This window comes from Clarias gariepinus, chromosome 27 (assembly GCF_024256425.1).
Source record: "Clarias gariepinus isolate MV-2021 ecotype Netherlands chromosome 27, CGAR_prim_01v2, whole genome shotgun sequence".
Taxonomy (NCBI): Eukaryota; Metazoa; Chordata; class Actinopteri; order Siluriformes; family Clariidae; genus Clarias; species Clarias gariepinus.
This window is the reverse complement of record NC_071126.1, coordinates 19,683,669-19,700,814: the sequence shown is the minus strand read 5'-3', so window position 1 is coordinate 19,700,814 and position 17,146 is coordinate 19,683,669.

The window sequence follows — 17,146 nt, the reverse complement described above, 5'->3', positions numbered from 1 at the left end:
TAGTTATTTATGGTTATTTTCATCATGTCATGTTTGAAGTTGGATGTTGTCAAGTTTACCATTTCATAGTGAAATATTAATAAACATAAAAACTTTTTTACTCAAATTAAAAATATATGTGATAAAATAGTGTATAAACAGCTACACTGTCACCTTCAACAGTAAATCACTTTGCTAAATAAAGGTCCGCCATGTGCTTATTAAATATTAACAAAAATGTCCACCCTTTCATTGTCCACTGATGTCTAATTGCACATGTGCTCATAATTTCTGCCACATTTTTGACAGACTTTTCCAATTACCCAAAATATATTGTTGAGAATGGGACACAATATTTTTATGAAAATGTACATTTTACCATCACTATGCAATGAAAATTAATTTACTTTACTTTACATTTGTCCTTGACAGGGTGGACATATTTAGCAGTTTGCTCCTATGTTGTCTGTATGCAGTTAATTTATATATATATATATATATATAAAAGTGCAAGTTACAATAAAATATCAAATAAAACAGAAATAAATGAAATAAATGAATATATATAACTTACAGTACACAGAATGTGCAGCAACATTGACCCAGGAGTGATTTCAGCTTGTTAATTAATAATAATAAAAATAATAATGGTTTGTGCTCAGGAGTTTCTATACCTGATTTAATAACCCTGGTCTTCAAAGTATCCACGGTGCTTGAAAGTGGAATGAGATTTTAGATGAAAAGAAAGGCAAAGGCAAAATTGATATTTTAAAAGAGAAAAGGGAAATGTAGAGGAGTAAAAGAAAATTGCACATCACGGTTTGAAAACCACTCATGAGTCATCTGTAATTTTCATCTGTAATTTACATCGACTATTACTGGCAGTTCTGCAAAACCTCTATCATTTATTCAATACATAGGTCTAATTAAATATCCTGGGCCTTTTCACTATGACAAAAATGAAAAATTCAGCAGGAATATAAGATTTCTGTTCAAATGGATGAACATCTAATGGATAAACAATCCTTCTGGTTATCAGAAGGTTCAATTAATGTTTAACATAAAGCATGGTGTGTAAACCTTAGACTGTATAAGAACTGGACAAACCCTTTGAACCCCTTTTTCCATCAAGGTGGTTCTGGAGCTATGTTCAGACCAGTGTTTTTTGTTTTCAGACAGACAAAGCAGCAGCCCTCAGACAGAAACACTGGTTCCATGGCGGCACCAAGACTTTGCCAGGCTAGAACAAAGAATCGCTTACATCAGGGGCTGGGATTTTTTTTGCCGCTAGCCTTGCTGGTAGTGCTAGCATTCCCACTATCATTGCCGCTTGCATTACCGCTAGAGCTAAAATTCTTATTACCCTTGCTGCTAGCATCGCCACTATTATTGCAACTAGTACTAGAATTCGCATTATCATTGCCGCTAGCATTGCTGGGAAATTAGAGATGTACACAGATGTATACAGTGACATAATGCTAAGTTGATTAAAATTATAATTGTACAAATTATATATATATATATATATATATATATATATATATATACATATATATATATATATATATATATATATATATATATATATATATATATATATATATATAGGAAGTGCATGTTTTAGCACTTCCGCATTGGACTCGTACAGTATTTCAGAGTTTCCCTCTCATGGTGTCTGAATGTTCTCCAGTTTATTGACAAAAGAAGAGGTATTGAAGTCCTCGGCCATTTCCTGACTACACCACTGTGTCACGTCTGTCTGTTGTTATATCAAATGAGCATGATCCATTTGTACATGTGCTGTGAAAATCCAGGGAAACAAATTAAAGGGAAATAACTCATAAGAAGGATTGCCATATAAGAAATGAGGAGGAAGTAAGTGGGAAAAGACAGAAAAACCTGGGAAAGTTCACACCATCAAAGGAAACATGTCAGAAAACCCTAAAAGTATTTTTTTTTTAAGTATTTTTATTTACTAGCATATTTTAAGCTCCTGCTTGAATGCTTTACTTATTTACTGATGTACTGTATGCCTTTCTGTATCTTATGTTACTTATTTCATTATGTTTATACACTGATGACGTAGTTACACACTTTGCTTGTTTTTTTTTACTTTTCTTAGTTCAATTACTAACTTTAATAATAATAATAATAATAATAATTAATAATAATAATAATTTTTTGTTAGTAAGTAAAGTAAAGTAAAGTTATTGTTACTAACTTTATTGCTGGACACGTTTATTAACCTACTTACATATTTATTTCATTACCTGTCATTTGTTTGCTTACTTTAGCTACAATACTTTCATACTTTGTACTTTCATCTTGGTGCAATCCAAGCATATGAAAAGTCTTTACATCAATATCAACAATAATGAATATTGATTGCTCGTAATAAGTTTTTTATTTAGAATTATTCTCTGCACTATAATTTACTTCTAATTTTCATGCATTAAACATACAGTATCTTTAATATGTGTCATGGGCCAAACCGAAAAACAACAACAGACGACTTAGCAGTTTAGCTTGTGTAGCGTGGATGGTTACTCAATTGCAGAAGTACTGCAAAAAGGCAGGATAACCACGCAAATTATTTTCAGAACTTTCTCGTAACGAGAGCAAGAGTCTACACAAATAAACTCGCGTTCTTACAACACACACTCTGTCAGGAAGATTAACCCAGAAATAGTGAGTACTCACGATTTGGCAGGTAAACGTCGGAACCAGCATGGGCAACTCAATGACTGAGCGATGTGAAACGCCATTTTGCCTCCCTTTATGCTTCCTGTGTCACGGCCATACTACTTCCGGGTCCTAGTGCCGTCGCGGAGCGAGTGTGTATGACAGTACCCCCCTGTCCAGGACCAGCTCCCGACGGTCCTGGGGTGGAGCATACCCGACGACGGTAGTCCCTCCACCATGGGAGATGTAGTGAAGAGTTGTGAGGTGTGAAATACCTAATGAATTCAAAGCGCGGCGGGCAGCTGGAGCCGGTAGGTGACAGGATTGATTCCGAGGTTGATGCGATATGGACTAATAAACCTGGGCGACAGTTTTTTTGATTCGGTATGGAGGTGTAGATTTCTTGTTGATAGCCACACTTTGTCACCTACGTTGTACAATCGTCCCAGGGGGTGTCGGCGGTGATGTTGAGTGGCATAATGGGTGTTGGCTTGGTGCGGACCAACTGTTGGGCCGATGGTACGTTAACCTCCGGTTCTTGGTGTTCGAACATCGGAGGCTGGAAACCGTGGCATACCTCAAATGGGCTTAGATTTGTGGCAGAAGAGACATGGAGGTTGTGTGACAGCTCAGCCCTATGAGGTAGCGGCCCAGGAGCGCTGACGATCAGCGATAAGGCATTTTAGATAGCGGTCCAGTTGTTGGTTGGTCCGCTCTGTCTGACCGGTGGTCTGGGGATGGTACCCAGAAGAGAGACTACAGGTGGAATTAATCAGACAGCAGAAGGCCTTCCAGAACCGGGCGGTGAACTGGGGCCCCCTGCCCGAGATGATGTCTTTTGGGAACCCATGCAGGTGGAGTAATATTAGCTTGGCTGTGTTTTAGCTGACGGGAGTCCGGTGAGGGCCACCAGGTGCACGGCTTTGGAGAACCGATCTACGATGGTCATGATGGTGGTCTTTCCTTCTGAGGCCGGCAAGCCCGTGATGAAATCAACGGCAATGTGCGTTTAAGGGCGACGAGGGACAGGATTTGTGTCCTTTGCCCTGGACACCTGGACGAACTCATCGATGTCCCAGGTCATGGAGGGCCACCAGAAGGCGAATTAAGCGAACTGAATAGTGCGCCGGGTACCCGGATGTCCGCTATAGGCGAAGTGTGACCCCACTGCATGACTTTGTTTCTCATGGCTGAGGGCACGTAGAGACGTCCAGACAGCGTACCTGCCGGTTCAGTCTCACCATGGCCTGTGCCTGGCGTACCCTTGTTTCCAAGTCCCAATGGATAGGTACAATGATTTTTGACGGGGGAAGGATAGGCGCGGGTTCCACTCGGGTGACGTCCTCCTCAGGTCCTCGGGAGAGAGCGTTGGCCTTGATGTTTTTGGACCCCGGGCTACGACAGATGGAAATTGTAATGTTCGAAGAACAGAGGGTGAAGTGGTGAGATGATGGACGGGTCAGAGTGGTTAAAGGTGCTGCAACTGTTCTGTAGTCCCTGGTGAAGCGATGATAGAAGTTCACAAACCCAAGGAACCGTTGAAGTTGCTTGAGGGTCTTGGGTAGGGGCCAATGACGCACAACTTCCAGTTTCTGCGGGTCCAAGGCCACCCCCTGGGACGAGATGACAAAACCCAGGAATGTGGTGGAGCGCTCGTGAAAAGTGCACTTCTCCAACTTACAGTACAGTTGATGGGCAAGCAATATTTTGAGAACCGCCCTGACATGTTGGGTGTGCTCTTTGACACTTCGTTAGTATATGAGGATGTCATCCAGATATGCGAATGCTCATCAACCTAGCATACCCCTGAGAACATAATTGATGAAGTGTTGGAATGCAACGGGGGCATTGCAGAGTCCAAAAGGAATAACCAGGCTTTCGTAGTGTCCAGTGGGGGTAATAAATGCCGTCTTTCACTCATCACCCTCTTTGATACGCACCGAGTTGTAGGCGCTCTGAAGGTCCAACTTAGTGAAGATGGTGGCACCAGAGAGGGCATCCAGGGCAAAGTTGATAAGAGGCAGTGGGTGTCGATTTTTAATGGTGATTTTGTTCAGCACCCAATAGTCGACACACAAGCGAAGTTTACTGCCTTTCTTCGGCACAAAGAATAACCCCGCGGTGGCGGGTGAGAAGGAGTGTCTGATGTTGCCTTGGCAAAGGGGTGCTGGACATGTTCTCCTCCATCGCCTGCTTCTCGGTGGCTGAGATGGAGTAGAGATGGCCGCGGGGAAGCACAGAGCCCGGCTGAAGGTCTATTCCCAGATCGTAGGGGCAATGAAGAGGAAGATGAGTGGCACCCCATTTGGAGAACACTTCAGCTAGGTCTTGGTAGGCAGGGGGGATGGCGTTGGTGTCGATGTCGGGGCCTCAGACTCCCTAGAACACGTCCCAGTCGTTGTCTGTAGGCAAAATTCAAAGCAGGTTGGTCCCCACTGTAGAATTTGGTTTTGTGTCCAGGATATAAGGGCGTTCTTGGTGCATGTTGATGGTCAGGGTGATGGGTTGAGTGTGAGTGGTGATGGGGCTCGATGATACACTGTAAAAAATTTTCATGTAAAATTACAGTAAATTACTGGTAGCAGTTTTGACCAGTAAAATGCTGTTTTATTACAGTATTTGTACTGTAGAAATAGCCTACAGTGCGTTGCTGTATTTTGATATACAGTTTATTACTTTGATTTTTTTATTTTTTTAAACTGACCGCAATAAAGTGCGACAGAACGGTTTTAAAATGCGTGAGTAATTGTTTTTTAAAAATGTGTTGATTATCTAATTTACAGCTGAAAAATGTAAATGCTGCATAAATAGAATGCTTACAATACCTGATGATTGTGGGTTTCTCATAATAGGTCGTCCGGAAGGCGGAGTCTCCCCAGGTTGTTTGGACGGCGAGTGTACGAAACTCAGCCCTGCAGCGACTCACGGACGAACCTCCCTGCCGCAAATGGTAAAGCTTCGTGACGGTCTCACCGGCAGGATGTTTGAAGGTAGGTCTTAGTTGTCATGTGAATTCATTGTATGAATGCGCAGTGTCAGAATCAGCTGTGGTCTCGCGCCGCGGCTCCGCCACCTCTCTTGGACGCTGCTATGGAGAGCCGCAATCTCACCGGTCAGCTGATCGATCAACTTAGCGTGTCCGTTTACATGCTGGGTTAATTGCTCAGTCATTCTGTCAAATTCTGACAAACCGGAGACAACAGCAGACGACTTTGCAGTTTAGCCTGTGTTGCGTGGATGGTAACCCAATCGCGGAAGTAGCGCGAAAAGGCAGGATAACCAGTCGGATTATTCTCAGAACTCTCTCGTAACAAGAGCAAGAGTCTACACAAATAAACTTGCGTTCTTACAACACACACTCGGTCAGGAAGATAAAACCAGAAATAGTAAGTACTCATGATTTGGCAGGTAAACGTCGGAACCAGCATAGGCAACTCAATGACTGAGCGATATGAAACGCCATTTTGCCTCCCTTTATGCTTCCTGTGTCGCGGCCGTACTACTTCCGGGTCCTAGTGCCAGGCGCGGAGCGAGTGTGTATGACAATATGATAGGTTAAGTTGAGTCATTTTCACTTTCTATGTAATTAGCTAGCATATATTATGTTTTTTTTCTTTTATAAAACCAAAAGACTTAATGTATTGTAAAAACATAACGTTAAAGGTATGATAAAAATTTCGAAAGTTTTGTCACTTAGAAACTGATCTAAATTCTAAACTCAGTGTTCTCCTTATTGAATGTTTTTGTTTAGAGATTTAACTGATTATGTTTATTCTACTACAATATTATTTCTATGGTAACAGCTCATTCTGCGATCACTCGGTGCACAAACGGATTATTCACTGAAGAGGTAAATTTTTCTTCTTTAAAGATACATTTATTTAAAAAATGTATGTAAGGAGTCTCCAGTGCCAGTGCTTTGTAATTTAAAACTTGATTAGCTGTGCTTTTCACTTTAAGAACGAGGACAATCAAACAACATAGAAACACATACGCATCATCATCCTACTTGACCGCTAGTTAGACCTCACTTCATTACGGCACCTCTGGAAACAGATCTGATAATCACAAAAACACCCGGTTCAATAGGATCCGAGCCGCTCCTTTTCTTCCCCCTACTGTTTGAGTAATCCATTCTGCTAATGGCGTCCGATCTGCCCGCATCGCACATCACACGTTTCAAACAGACCACTGCATCAAGGGATTATCGAGTGGACGCTGCCATTAAGGAGGAAAAAAGAAAGACTTCCATTACGCAGAAAGAAGAATGAACGCATTCTCAGGGTTTTCAGCTTCCTCGCATGAATTGAGGCCCTCATTAAAAAACAGCCAGGGAGCCTCGACAGGCTTGAAAGTGCTGCTGATTCACTCAGGCTCGGGTCGGCACTTCAGAGACGTGTTTTATCGGCCTTATCAGTCCAGCTGAGCTTTTAAAATAAGGGTGAAAAATAACAGCATTCAGTGAAATTGGAGCCTGAAGCTGGTGATTGCATGCTATAAAGTAATGTTTGGCTACAGGGCTTTCTGAGTTACAAGGTCTTTTCTTTTTTCTTTTTTTTACAGAATGTCATAAACACAAGCTGAATAAAATGCCAGAGTAAACATCAGTTAAGGTTACATGGGTTAAAAAAATAAATAAATAAATTGAAGGATTTATTTTCAATCAAGAGCCTCGGGATAATTTTTGTTTGTGACTAGAGTCAATTTTCTTTTTTTATTCTCTTTTAATGACTGTAAACTGAGGGAAAGAATTTTGTGTTACATATGCTTTCTCGGCAAAAAAAAAAATTTTGTTTGTTTATTTATTTATTTATTCATTTATTATCCAGGGGGAAATTATACCTTTTTGCAGTATGTAAAATGGAGTTACATGCAAAACTCCATTACTGTACATAACATAAACATCATGCAGGAATGTAGTTAAGTAAAAGTACAGCTATTTGCTATTGTCTTAAAACATACATATATATATATATATATATTTTTTTTTTTTTGCAAAATCTATAAAACCAAACACACTATACAACTTAGGAAATGTGATTTAAATTTTTTTTTTTTTCGGGGGTGCACAAAATTTTGCACTGTACAGTAAATCTATGCAGCAGAAACATTTGTAATCACTTGGAGCATCTTATAAATGCTCTATAAATGCTAATGAAATAGGAGATGACATTTCGTGAAATCAGGTTAATATAGGTCGTCTTGTTTTACCGGAGCTCTATTTGCATATCGTTTCACTAAACGTTGTGCAGCAACGATTCGCTAAAGGGCACCGCGGCACTTTTACCTGATGAGCTTCTGGTGTAACAAACGGCTAATCAGGTCATCTTTAAGAAAGCCTCCGTTTAAATATGTGTGTGTGTGTTTGGCAGGAGGGGGTTGGTGAACAAGAGCTTGATCAGACGTCAGTGCAGTGAATTGTGAACTGACTTAAAACTCAGCAGACTTGAAATAAATAAGTGGTGTTTTTACTCTATACACAGATGTTGCACAAACAGATAGATCCTTTCAGTGCTGTCGTAACCTTTACATCACTGCATCACCTTGGCCTCAGATTATCTGTAATGGCTCTAAAAGTCAAGACATCCTAAGAAGTCTTCATGAATATGAGATATTACTAATTACTTTGTGAAGGCTTCCTAAACATGGGTTTAATATAAAGACTTAATATCCAATTGCTTTTTGTCATTTTTGGAGATTCTGATTGGTCCCAACACTGGTAAAAAAAAATAATAAAAAAAACTAACTCCCATTTTAACCGGGCTTGGAACCGGCACTGCATGCAGTGGCTGGGTAGTATGCGGTGTGGCAACCACTTGATGAACCCGGATCCTAAGATCCCCAACCCAACAACCAAGCGCTTTAGCCGCCTGAGCCAAATAGTTTTGCTCTATAATATGACCTCATGTAAGTAGAGCCCCTCTCAAGACCTTTTGCAGTTCTATAGAGGGGCGTGGCACAGGAGTCACTCATTAGCATACTGTAAAGACATATAGTACAGTATGCTTTGAGGGAACTCCAAGACCTGTGTTTATATGGGACCTTTAAAGGGTCTTGAAGAGGTCCTGCAGTCCTATTTGTGTCTCCTATACCTTGGGTTTAATTTGAAATAGAACTTGATCCAGCACATCCTAGCATGTTATTTGTTAGTCCTTTTTGTTTGTTTCTTTCCTTCTTATTATCCAGTTGTAATGGTTAATTACACAGACAAATTAATAGAAGTAAAAGAACCTTTCTCTGAACTTTAAAGGAATGACACAGAATTAATTAACTGATAGGCCTGGCCTAAGAGTTTGTCTCCTCGGGTTATTTTTTGAGTAAGATTCACCCACTGATTTGTTCAGTTGTATGAACTTCAAAATCAGATTAGATTCCCAAGGATGAGTCTCAGTCTGAAAGCACTACCTGCTTGAATCGGATTTCAAACTTTCCTTTATTTTACCGCAACCTGACAAGGAAGCTGAAATTTGTGGTATGGACATGGATATGTTGTTTAAAAAACAAGTGAGAAGATGGTGGAAGAAATGGATATGGTAATAAATACAGAGGTACCCCAGCATTCCAGCTTGAGTGTTTTGGCTTTACGAACTTTGCAAGAAACAGGGAAGCATTTTCAACATACGGGTGACCAAACTGAGCTGAAGCGAACATCGGCTAAGTTGCAATACGTCCCGAAGCCACTCAAAACTTGTTTACGTCAGTGGAAAGACAAGTGAAGCAAGTTTACATTGTGTTTGTTTTTTTGTTTTTTTTTGCATTTTGTGTAAGATTTAGTGAAGACGTAGCATCATGGGGTCCACAGGAATGGTATCAATGATGGTAGCAAGAAGAAAAGGGAAACGCTTTCAGTTTGGTTTTTAAAGCAGCCGATGCCAAGAGGAATCATAAATTAAGGTTAAGTAAGGTTTAATGTCCATTTATTACATATTTAACTTCATTTACATGTCTTTTCTAAATGTTTTCATTGTTTTATATGCAAAAATATGACTATAGTGTTGGAAATTGGTAATATGGTGATATTTTTGGGTGGCTGAAACGGATTATCTGCATTTACATTATTTCCTATGTAAAAATGTGTTTCACAATACGACATATGGTTGGGGGAAGGGGGGGATGGGGGAGATGCACCAGGACGGGAAAAGCTAGAGGAAGTTAACCGAAACGGGGTGATGTTAGGAAACATCGTGCTGCATGTAAGTCCTGTTGCAATCGCAACCAATGCAGAGAGGTCAACAACATGTCGGATTTGGGCTCAGGATTAGATTAATAGAACCAATCAGATTTGCCCGCGGTCTGGACCAGGCCTTACTGACTCATGCGAACAAAACGTCTAAGTCAAGGTTGTGTTTTCACTTTGCAGCTGTTCCGATTCCCGAAATAGATGTTTCTTTGTGATATGAAAATCCAACAAGTTCCTCCTACAAAATATAAAGCAATCATTAATAAGTGTCCTACATACCGCCTGTGCCACTGGTACACTGGTACGGTACTTCAGCAGACTTCACTAGACTTCTTTTCCTCCTCTGGTCTCCGGTGAGTGATTTATTAAAGCACATCCTCAGAGCCCTGTTTTATTAGAGCCCTCTTATCGAGTCCTGACTCTTGACGTAAGTGGGACAGAGGAACGTGCTCGGGGATGGCTGTCGTCCGCACTGCTGTGGCAGGGACTCACCGAGAAACCACCGGGTTCCTGAGAAGAAGGATTTCGAGTGTCCAATATGCCATCCTCGCCGTGTTTAAAATGTATGAGAATAGAGCAAACAGCACAGCAGGATTTTTAGCACTTTACTCCAGAGTACAGATAAAGAAAAAAATATCTGAAATGGGATTCAGGCAGTGGGAAGAAGTAGAACACATCGACTTGAGAGTTTTCTTTTATTTATTAATTTATGTTTTTTTTTTCATTTACAGTCAGCAATTTAAATATTTATGTGCAGATAAGCTTCTCGTATTCAAAATCAGGATGTGCACACCATACATGTGACGTGAATCAGGGTTAACGACATCACTTTTAAACATAATCACTCACCTTTTAAAATTAAAACAAAAAAATAGTGGTAAAGAAAATACAGACTTTTTTGTCTTTGTTGTCAAACAAATGATATAACAGTATATACTGTAAATAAGAAGTTGGCAAGTGTTGTAAGGAACTTGAGTATCTTCAATACATCACTGCGTCAATAATTATTGGTGTAATTTATGAAAACGGCTTCCACACATGTCGAATAGCACTTGATCCAGCATAGACTATTGTTCCTGCCAATAAATAAAATCTAGCATAAATATAGTGATTAAATCAGATCCATCAGATGGTGCCACTCTCTTAATCCCATATTGCTCAGGACCTTGGCTTCAAAGTCATTTCAAGGTCAGAATAATGTGTAACTGAAAAACATCTCTGTTTTTCTCCGCCTCCACACTTTTAACGATTAGCGCTAAGCTCACCTAGTGCTCCTCAGACCCGGGCGGTGTGAGTGCGTGACCACATACAGGAAGTGCACGAGCGCACGAACGGATCCTAACGAGAACCGGGTGCGAGGAACCCAGAGTGGATCCAGACGCTCCTCTGGACTGAGCAGGTGAACATCTCCACACATCACAGCACACTGAACACGTTTACACATGATTACATCAGACATCTGGAGCGGTTCTCAGGAGAGACGTGAAACTGTCGAGTCAGGTCCGTTATTAATGGCACCGCTCGTATACAGTACACTAAACAGCAAACAGTGTGCATGATTAAAATATAGAATTTTTTACCTTACACTAGATGCATGTAAATATTTAAAGAGATTTTAATCTCCTTTTAATTAGTTTTGGTCATTTTTTTTCTTTATAAAAAAACTTTTTTCTTTACTTTTTATATAATGAGAACTGTATTATTTATGTAATAAAATTATATATGTTGGCATTTGAATGCTTGGATTTTTAGCCACATGCTTCATTAATTTTTTTTTAAAAAAGGAGATTTTTTTGTCTTCATGGATAGGTGTAGACTAAATTATTACTTATTAAACAAATTAATAAATAAATAAATATGTTTTTCGTATTATTAGTTAAATGTATGCCTATTTTACTTATCTATCTATCTACAGTATTTATCTGTCTTCTTATATTTTTTTCTACTTTTTATGTAATAATATAATGAGAACTATATTATTTACGTACTTAAATTTTGTAGTTTGATATTGTGATAATTGGAGGATTTTTAGCTGCATGATTTATAAAGAAATAATGTATTTATTTGTCTTTATTGATAGGTGTAGACTAAATTATTACTTATTAAACAAACAAATGCAAACAAATACTTTTTATAATTATTATTATTAATCGTTTTAGATTTATTTATTTATTTATTTGTTTATTTAATATTTCAGTCACATTTAAACCCTGCACTTCTGTTCCTTGCCCTAACCTGGAGCACTAAGATCTTTAAAGCCCTTAATAGATAGTTGTATGTTGTATGAAATATAAAACCTTCATATACCTCTATATAATATATATTACATAAACATCTTTGACATAATTTTACTTATTTCTAGATATTTTTATATATTTTTGTTTAGGTATTTAAACATCCATCTACAAAACAACCCTTTTGGTATCCATAATGTGACTTAAAGTCTAACATACTGTAACCTTTGTAGGTAAATCCTGTTCAGTTATTACATTTAATAGACTTTTATTCCAGCTCGATTTTAATTCCACACTGTTAGTCAGGAACAATTATCTCTGTATAGCACAGTACACAGAGCGTGACTCTAAAACCAGCTCAGAGTTTGTGAATCCGACAGTAATATTAGGAATGTAGTAAATTATTGAGAAGTCCGACTGTTTGGGAGTAATAAAGCTCAAAAGGAGAGAAGAACACAGTTTTTCTCCAGTACATCACCGAGACCAGGACACTCCGGAGGAGCAGCTGGTTAAAGTCCCACTGGTGCCCTGATAGTTCAGTTTGTTTTATGTTACTAATAATATCTTACTTATGGACGTGATCAAAAGCCGCTCGGCGCGAGTGCGCATTTATACTATCGAATCAATCCAGAAGTATTGGCACCCCTCAAGATTAATGACTTTATACGTAAAAAAGGAATAAAGTATGTAATATATGGTAGGTTTCTTCAGAAATGTGTGTGTGTGTGTGTGTGTGTGTGTGATGCGACTCTTCAAAGCAGCATGTTGGTATTCGTGTTGTCACATCACACCTCGCAATGTTACATGCAACTAATAAAACTACAGTTCTTATCATCTCATCAAGTTCCTAATCAAACATCTATTTACTGTAAGCGTTCTCTCGTTCACACGCTCCACATCTCACACTTTGTGACGGCGTATACTGTACAACCTGGCGCTACCAGACTGCTGTTCCTGTACATGGTTATCTGTTTGGGCCTCTTTTGACCTCCTGTCTGTTACTGAGCCGTATTTGGGATCATTTGCCTTTCAATGCACTTAGTAAGGCTTTTACTGCCATCGCATCCTGTATCAGCTTTCCATTCCAACACAAGTGGTGTTTAAGGCTACGTTCACATCACAAGCATTACTGTTGTTTAATTATAATTTTTTGGTCAGATCGGATTTGCATGTCATGATGGTTCACATACATAATTACACTAATGTCTGAAACGGCACGTATACACCCATCGATATGACTTTTCTCACGCCATCTGTGTTAAAACATGTCGTATTAGTGTGAGCACTCATTCACATCAAACAATTGATGTGATTTTACCAAAACATGCGCTTGTGGTTTCGCTCTAGACGACGGCGAGCAGTTAGTCGACTGTGTTGAGGACCAGATGAAGAAAGAAAGCCAGACCAGTTCCTTTGGCTGTTTCAGCACTCCTATAAAACCTCCACACTGCTCGTCCTGACTGATGATATCAATGATGTCCGGTCTAGGACCACATACTCGGATCCAATCTGAGAAACATCAGATTTGAGTCACTTCTGGCTGGTTAATGTCAATGTAGCCTTTTAGCTTTTAATATCTTGACAGAAGTCCACTCCTGCTTGCTCGATTTGCTTTACATTATGGCAACTCTTTTTGCACTTTGGCACCAATATTACATTTGGCAGAAACCCAGCACTGCTGCTCATTATCCTGGAACATCATCATTCCTGTAAAGCACGCTGGTGGTAGCACGGTACACACCATTACTTTGGCCTTCTCTAACTTCCCCCGTCTATACCTGAGTATTTCATTATAACTGGAACAGCGCTAGTTAAATAATCACATGACTTCCGATGGTCTGTTTCATTTCCAGGCTGAACTTGGGACAGTTTTAGTAGGGGGTTAATACTTGTGCAATGTGTAATGTTACTAATTTGATGATGTTTTACGCATTTTACATGACACTGTGATAGGATAGCAGAATTTCTGGATAGTTAAAAGAAATTTGTATTTATTTGTTAGGGTGGCATTACTTTGACCCCGGGGTTGAGGGTTTGAGTCGTACCTTGTGTCTGTGTGCAGGGTGTTTGCATGTGCTCCTCGTGCTTGATGGGTTTAGGCCAAAGACATGCAGATTGGTGTTTCCAAATGACCTTAAGAGTATGTGTGTGTGTGTCTGTGCCCTGAGATGGATTGACATCATAAGATAGACTTCCTGTTTTCCATATTTTTGGCTAAGGGTGCCAATATTTCTGAGGAACTCTTGAACGCTATGTAAGGATGGCTCAGCAGAAATGATCTGTGCACCAGGAAAAAAAAAAAGTCAGGCTTATATAATTTGGCTAACAAGATCAACCCGAGCAGAGCAATTACGTGCTAATGTTCATTGAGCAGGAAATAATGCTAATGCTTTTAAAGGCTCCAGGGTTCTAATGGTGCTGAGGAGAGCCCACGCCGCCGGGGCACAGAGTGCTAATGCCAGAAACACTCCGCTCATCTTACTGCACCGAGAAACACACACGCGCACACACACACACACACTCCTGCAAGTCATCTCTGGTAGCGGTCAGAGAGAGTGACCAGTGGGGTTTATGGTTCATGCAGGAGCGATGCTGAGGGGCTTCGACTTTTCATCATCAACACATAACCTGAGTTTGTCTTATTCTTTATTACGCTGGATTGTGTTTTCATTTGTTCTTTAACAAACTTTGGGGTTTTTTCTCCAGCAGACAGTGTGGTGTAGTGATATTGAGCTCATCTTCACACAGTTACAGGGTCGAGGGTTCGAGTCCCGTCTCGAGGTCTCTGTGCATGGAGTTTGGAGCTTGGTGGGTTTCCCTCTGGGTTCTCCGGTTTTCTCCCACAGTCCAAAGACTTGCAAATTAGGCAATTTGGCATTTCCAAATTGTCCACAAGGAGAGTGTGTGTGTGTGTGTGTGTGTGTGTGTGTGTGTGTGTGCAATTTATATTTGCATCCTTTAACTCCATATTTATTATATAATTAATAAAACCAGGAAAAAAGTTATATATTATATGATTAAACCCAATGTCTTTGCGCTGATGTCTAGGTTGGATTTCTCATTAATACCTGATGTCGTGTTGGTGGTCTGGGTTTTTAGTCTTGTTCTGTAAAGCTGCTCGACCCTTAATAAAAACATTGTACAGTATAAGGAACTTAACAGGAGTTAAAACAACAACATAACGTTTCCGAACTCCAGTGTAACATCAGCACTAACAATAGCAGACTAATGATTCCTAACACTCGTAACATCACTACAGAACCCAGGACTTCAGGTCAGTGTGAGGAGTCACACAATCTGCTTTCATGGCTTTGTGTCGCCATCTAGTGGAATAAAATAATAATAATAATAATAATAATAATAATGATAATAATAATAATTACTCATTCTCTATACTGCTTTATCCTGTATACAGTGTTGCAGGGGGGCCTGGACCCTATCACAGGAGACTTAGGGCAAGAAGCGGGGTACACCCTGAGCGGGGTGCCAATCCATCACAGGGCACACTCACATAATACGGGCAATCTGGGGAACCAATAAGCCTAATCTACATGTCTTTGGACTGTGGAAGGAAACCAGAGTACCCAGAGGAAACCCACCAAGCACGGGGAGAACATACAAACTCCATGCACACAGACCCCGTTGGGTGGGAATCGAACCCGGACCCTTGAGGTGCGAGGCGACACCACTAAGACACCACGCCACAAAAAAAAAAGAAAAAAGCCAATTAAAAAGTGTATATTTTTAGACATGGATGAAGATTTTCATATTTTGGGTATTTATATTCTGACGTTTATTATATTATATGCAGTTGTAAACGATCAGTTTAATAAATCTGTAACAAATCTAAAATATTTTGTTAAATTAACATCATGATCAATGAGGAACTGATGAATCACAATGAATAATTTTTTTACATAATTATTGTGCAAAATTACAAACAATATAATGTATTAATATAAGAGAAAGTTCAATCTTATTAATAAAATAAGTCAAATTGCAATAAAATTATTAATTAACTTGCTAATAAAACATAGCGAGTGAACTGTGTATTACTCAACTATTTATTATAAATAAATAAAAAATTATAATAAATAGCATTCATTCAGTCATTAATCTATTATTAACTGTTTTGTAACAGCCAAATCTTATATGCACAAACACACACACACACACACACACACACACACACACACACACACACTGAGAATAACAGAATTGAAAACCAGTGTGTATTTTGCCAAAGACAATTACATTATTATTATTTTTTTATTTATTTGATTTATAAAACATAAATGAAACTAACATTAGAAAAAGTATGGATGACAATTTATTTACATTTATTTTAATAATACTTAAAAATTTACTGTGTGAGTGAAGAAGTAAACAAAGAACCCACAGTCTAGGTGAAAGGAATAACAATAAATAAATAAAACAATAAATATATAAAACATTTTACCCAACTTACAGCTTCCTAAATGCTTTTACTTTTACTGATTCTAAAAACATCATTTTGCAACATTTTATGTCTCCTACACTGTGTTTCTCTTTTATTGCTCTCTTTATACACAGTAGTACTGTAGGTCTCGGCCATGCAGAAGTCACGGGTTCGACTCCCAGCCAATACTCGAACCCCAACCACTGGACACAGTTCTGGCTCCGAGCCCGGATTCAGTGTTAGGGTCGTGTCAGGAAGGGCATCCGGGCCTAAAACCTTGGCCAATCTTGTTATGCGGACTGAATAAACCCCTCAACAGGAGCAGCCAAAAGACTAACAACAACCAGTCAAAAGTTTGTACACCCCTTCTAACTCCAGGGTCGTTTCTGATGTTTATTTCTTTCTACTGAAGGCGTTTATCCCAAACACACAATGATCTCCCCCGAACAGTTGGTCTGTAAATCCTTCATAAAGGCTCTAATCTGAAGTTCTGGTTGTTAATTGGTGATTTCTGAGGTTGGTGACTCTAAATGAACGTCTCCTATGCAGCAGAGCTCAGTTTTGGTCTTGTTTTCCTGGGAAGGTCTTCATGAGAGACAGTTTCATCATGGAGCTTGATGGGTTTTACAAACG